Genomic DNA, 6,106 nt, shown 5'->3' with positions numbered 1-6,106 from the left:
TATCTTCTTGGGTAAAATGTTGATTCAGGTCCTTTGTTCATTTCTTAATTTTTTTAATTTTTATTTTTACCATTGAGTTATGTGAGTTCCTTGTATATTTTGAATATTAACTCCTTATTGGATATGTGGTTTTCAAATATTTTCTCCCATTTCATAGGTCATCTTTTCATTTTGTTGATGGTATCTTTTGCTATGTGGAAGCTTATGTTGTAGTCCTACTTGTTGGCTTTTGTTGCTTTCGCTTTTGGTTTCAAATCCAAAAACTCAATGTCAAGACTGGTGTGAAGGAGCTTACCCCTATATTTTCGTCTAGGAGTTTCATGGTTCTAGGTCTTACATGCTTATCTTTAATACATTTTGACTTGATTTTTGTGAGTGGTATGAGAGAGGGGTCCAGTTTCATTCTTTTGCTTGTGGCTGTCCAGTTTTCCCAACACTATTGAAGACACAGTCCTTTTTCTCATTGTATAATCTAAATCATTATAACTTTCTTTTTAAAAATAAGTTTTTAACATGAAGCTGATATAACTAAACTATATAGTTAATTTATGAACCAGTGGCCCATGGCCTAAAAAGAAATTAACCTGTAAAAAGTCAGATTTTACCAAAATAAAAGTTATAATAAAACTGGGGAAAAAAGTGATTCATGGAGTTATTTTGCAAACTACTTATGCTTGTTTTCATTAAATGCATTTGTTCCTCTAATAATAGGAAGCGATTTTGAAATTTTGGTAGGTTAATAAACCCTAAGAGGTCATTTGGACCTTTTTGTAGCAATCCTCTAGATAGTCTAATGAATTTTCCTTATTTAAAACAACCACCAAGTAATTAATCTCACTGTAGTGTAGCATCTCTGATGAATTGTGTTAGTCTCTGCTAGATCATGGTCAGTGCTGAGTTGCTGGCTACCTCAGGAGGAGTCCGTTTCTTTTGAGTTTCATAAGATGTTTGCTCACGCTGAGTTATCATTTCGCTCAAATTTACCCTCTGGAGCTCCACAGAGTAAACATATTCCTTCTCTAATATGGTAGTCAAGTTATTTGAAAATAGGGATCAAGTGTCCCCTAAGTTTCTTTTCCTCACACTAAACATTGTGGAATTTTAGGCTTACTCACAATCTTGGTTGCCTGCTTCTGGAAATATTTTTTAAAATATGGCACAAAGAGTTGCATATGATAATGCAGATGTGATTGGACTATCTTATGGTAGGACTTTGCAACTCATGATCTGGATACACTATATATGTAATTGGAGCATAATTTTGGATTAATAGTTGGTGATAACGTGAGAATTTAAAAATAAATATCTGAATGCAACTTGATTTATGTATGGATATGTAGGTCACTGTTACTCAGTTATTTGAAGCACTTTCACACTTTCTTACAGTTTTTTCCCTTAAATCTGAAACTAATTAATTTCCACTGTTCCAAGTTCTGACTGTTTTAATCTGCTTCATAAGCTCTCTTTAAAACTCCATACCCTTTTTTTAAAAAAGATTTTATTTATTTATTTGACAGACAAAGATCACAAGTAGGCAGAGAGGCAAACAGAGAGAGAGGGGGAAGCAGACTCCCTGCTGAGCAGAGAGCCCGATGCGGGACTTGATCCCAGGACCCTGAGATCAGGACCCTGAGATCATGACCCGAGCGGAAGGCAGAGGCTTAACCCACTGAGCCACACAGGCGCCCCCATATCCTTTTTTGATAAACCTTCCCTCCCCACTTTACCAGTGTTCAAGACATTTTAGAACAGTTTGAAGTATTCCTGCTGAGTTAGCACTTAGTAAAAACTTTCCCATTATGGTATCAACAACCTCTAAAGGAGTAAATAAGAAGCTTAAGCAAAAAGGAATTTAAATGTCCAATAACAGTAAGCAAATAGCTGCCATATAAAGAAGTATTATGAGGAGAAGAGAATTTTGCTTTCTAATTAAAAATAGAGTGAAGGTAGCTTCTTAGGTTTAAAAAAAGTGTCATAAGGCCATTTAATTCTTGTTTTGGAGATGCATTTTTAATTGAAATGTAGTTGACATACACTATTATAGTAGTTTTAGGTATATAGTCATAACGATTAGAGAATTACATACATTATAAAATACCATAAGTATAGTTGCCATCTGTAATAATACATTATTACAATATCATTGACTCTATTTCCTGTGCTATATATATATATTTAATTCTCTCTTGGAAATTTGATTGGTCCTGGGAAAAAGAAGGCAGGCAGCTCCTGCTTTCTGCTGAGGGTGCCACAAACCCTCACTATTTCCAGTTGCCGTTAATAGGGAGGTTCTCATGATTAGAGGAGGCCAGGAAGGCCTTGAGCTTGGGCTGGGTGCTGTGGTGCCCAGGTAGGCTGAGAGCCGGGGCATGAGTCCAGGCAACTGACGGTCAGGACCTGGTGAGTCAGCAATGAGTCCAGCAGGTTGAAGTCTGGAAAGGAGATCTTTTGCCCATGATGAAGTCCTCATCCCCCTCGTTCTGGGACAGTATAGTCTCAAAGGTCTTCAGGTACCCAGTAGTGCCTTCACTTACTCCTATTTGTCTGACTCCTAGTTTGTATAGATGAGGATGAGGTATTTGCAGGGGATATTCTCCATGCCATCATTCACCATGTGCACCAGAACTGCCTCCCACTGGTCCTTCCCAGAAAGCCTAAGGGAGTAGCCTGGATATCACAAGATGGCATTGGACTGGTACAAGGTCTCCATCCTGGAGCTTGGGAAGTTGCCCATAGAGACAGGGGGCCTTGAGTGAGCCCTTCAGCCCTGTCTCCACTGTCACCACCTCCTTCTTCTGGCTCTGGCTCTGGCTCTGGTGAGTCAGCAGCATACACATAGCTACGAACAGGGAAGCAGGTGATGGAGTAGGGCAGCACGGTTACTGTGCAGATGGTGGTGGCAGAGCTTTTATGTTATACTTTTTATCCCCATGGCTTATTTATTTTATAACTGCAAGCTGGTACCTCTTGATTCCCTACACCTGTCTCACCCATAACCTCCATCCTCCTTCCCTCTGGCAACTACCAGCTGAGGAAGTTTTAAGTAGAAACGTGTTGCTGATTTCATAATTAATTTTAAAAGTATAATGCCTGTGTTTGTATGCTTCACAGAAAATATTCTATGACTCTCTGTACTTCCCATATTATTTCAGTTTTGATGATAAAGTTTCTGGCAAATTTCTATCCATGAGACACTTATTCTTATTATTTTTTGAATATTTATTTACTTGACAGAGAAGAAAGCATGAGCAGGGTGAGGGGCAGAGGTATAGGGTGAGGGAGAAGCAGACTCCTCACTGAGCATTGAGCCCCACAACACAGGGCTCCATCCCAGGATTTTGGGATCATGCCCTGAGTCAAAGGTAGCTAATTAGCTGACTCAGCCACCCAGCCTCCCAAAACACCTCTTATTTGTTAAGAGATATGGTTTTATATGAAAATCTGAACGACTAAGTAAAAAAGTATATCAATGTGATTATTTGCCTTTTCAGACAATTCACAATTTACATACTTCCTGTTGTTTTTAAAATTTTATTTATTTGTTCTTCCAAGTTCTTATTTAAATTCCATTTCCCTCCCACTCTCCCCCCTTCCTTTCTCTCTCTCTCTCTTTCTTTCTTTTCTTTCTTCTTTCCTTCTTTCAAGATTTTTAAGTAATATCTCCACCCAGTATGAGGCTTTAACTCACAACTCTGTGATCAGGAGTCACATGCTCTACTGACCTAGCCAGCCAGGAGCCCCCTCTTGATTTTTTTAAAAGATTTTATTTATTTATTTCACACACACACACACACACACACACACACACACACACACACAGATCACAAGTAGGTAGAGGCAGACAGAGAGAGAGAGAGAGAGGGGGTTAAGCAGGCTCCCCGCTGAGCAGAGAGCCTGATGTGGGGCTCGATCCCAGGACCCTGAGATCATGACCTGAGCCGAAGGCAGAGGCTTAACCCACTGAGCCACCCAGGCGCTCCCCCTACCTTGATTTTTTAAAGTGAGAAATAATAAAAATAAAAATGTCTCTGCTTTTAGTTGCATATTTACTGCACAAACGAAGGAATACCTGCATGATATTTGTATTCATCCAGGAAAAGCCTGTTCTTACCAATTACTGTTAGCTCTATTTAGACTGAGTAAATTTTTCTAAGTTCTAAGAATATAGTGGACAGAAAAACCAGATTTTCTGTTAATTGAAAATGTCTTTGTAAAAACTTCAGTAATGAAAATATTAAGAGTAATGTCTACTTTTATTGAAGTATGCTATTAAAAACGTCTTGCTCTATTTGTAACTTGCCTTGTACTTTTCATATTTGATTTTTTCAAGTTCATTAACACATCAGTGGGAAATTGAATTTAAAGACCATTTTTCACAAAGCACTTTTTATTATTTTCCTGGCAGTTCTAAAATGAAATGTGAACTTTGGTAATGTTAAAATATCAAAACATGTAATTTTTCTCCAGCATACGATTGGAGGACTTTAATCTTTATTTTTCTCTAATTGACATGTGACAAATCTGTTTATTGCAAGCATTTTCTACTACATGGGAAAATTGTTAACCTGTGGGAGTGACAGATGATTCTGAGAATATAACTTTAATCATTATTTCTTTTGTCACCAAGTATGAAGACTCCATTAGATAATGGAAGTTCTTTTTGTGATATTTCATTCTGTCAGTGTTTCCATGATAACCTCTTACATAATAAAATTCAAGTTTATTAACTGCATATGTTTACTGTAAGTTAATGTTTCTCCTAAAAGAAAGCTTTTGTAATTATATTTCAACTTTTCATTGAAATGGGGTTTCATTGTACTGATATTTCTCCCATATATTTGTAAGGGTTACTTCACTTATTCCCGGGATCAAAACATTTTCTGGTAAATTCTTTTAAGATCATAATTACTACCCTGATTTCTATATTGTTGATTACAAGCTAGTCTTATAAATTTGTGGAAACTTTGCTTATGATTAAATGAAGATTGATTAATTATGACTACATATGCAAGCCACATAAACAGTCCTTTTGTGTGCACAGGTTAGAAACAAATGTTGATTATATTTCGTTTTTTAAATGACTCCAATTTTCATCTTTCAGTTCCCCATCCTTCTTCAAAACACACACTTTGAAATATCCATGATTATGTTTGTTCTCAAATCTGAAAGTGTTCAGACTTCCAGATTCTACTCTTCTTAGGTAATGGGTATTTTTCATAGCACATAAAGAATTTACTGCTAGTAATTTAAAATTTTTAAATTTCACAGGATACTGTGAAACACAAAACAAATTCCTAGTACTCAGTAATTTTTATGCAGTAGAGAATTGGGCTCTGGATTGACAAAACAGTAATCCTTCTTTTAACAAGACTCAAAGTAACTTAATTATCAAGTAGCCTGAATTTTCTGTTCTCTTCCAGAAAAATGAACTTAAGTAAAAGGAAAACTTTTGCTGAATATTTTGGGGTCAATTAATATTCAATTAAATATTGTCTAAACTTTCTACAAGCATAGAACTCTGCCAACAATTCTAAATTGAGCTTTTACCTATAAAGTGAAAGTAGAGAGCTAGATCTTAAGTTGAATGGTTGTCAAATGTTGGTGTAGGTAATGTCATAGTTACTACAGACTGATATTATTTATGGAGATTGAGGAAACTTGAAAATATGACCTGAAATATGGGTATTGGTTTCCAGTAGGTAGGGAAAAAAAAGGTATTACAATGGAGTATAATGGTATAAATGCGCTGACTGGTCAAGACGCAAGGATAGAATTAGGATACAGGTTTGGCAAGATCAAGGGATTTTTTAAAAATTAGGTTGTATTAGTCACCATACAGTACATCATTAGTTTTTGATGTAGTGTTCCAAGATTCACCATTTGCATATAACACCCAATGCTCCATGCAATCTGTGCCCTCCTTAATACGCATCACGGGGCTTACCTATCCCCCCAACCCTCCTCCCCTCTAAAATCCTCAGTTTGCTTTCCAGAGTCCATAGTCTCTCATGATTCATCTCCCCCTTTGATTCCCCCCAACCCTTCATTTTTCCCTTCCTTCTCCTAATGTCCTCCATGCTATTCCTTATGTTCCACATATAAGTGA

General features: G+C 36.8%; 1 pseudogene; it reads right to left on the bottom strand.

The window, feature by feature from the left end:
• Window positions 1-2,261: 2,261 nt before the first annotated feature.
• LOC116582331 lies at window positions 2,262-3,003 on the bottom strand (annotated as a pseudogene).
• Window positions 3,004-6,106: the final 3,103 nt, after the last annotated feature.

The sequence above is a fragment of the Mustela erminea genome, chromosome X (assembly GCF_009829155.1).
Source record: "Mustela erminea isolate mMusErm1 chromosome X, mMusErm1.Pri, whole genome shotgun sequence".
NCBI lineage: Eukaryota > Metazoa > Chordata > Mammalia > Carnivora > Mustelidae > Mustela > Mustela erminea.
This window is presented reverse-complemented; position numbering and strand designations above follow the sequence as displayed.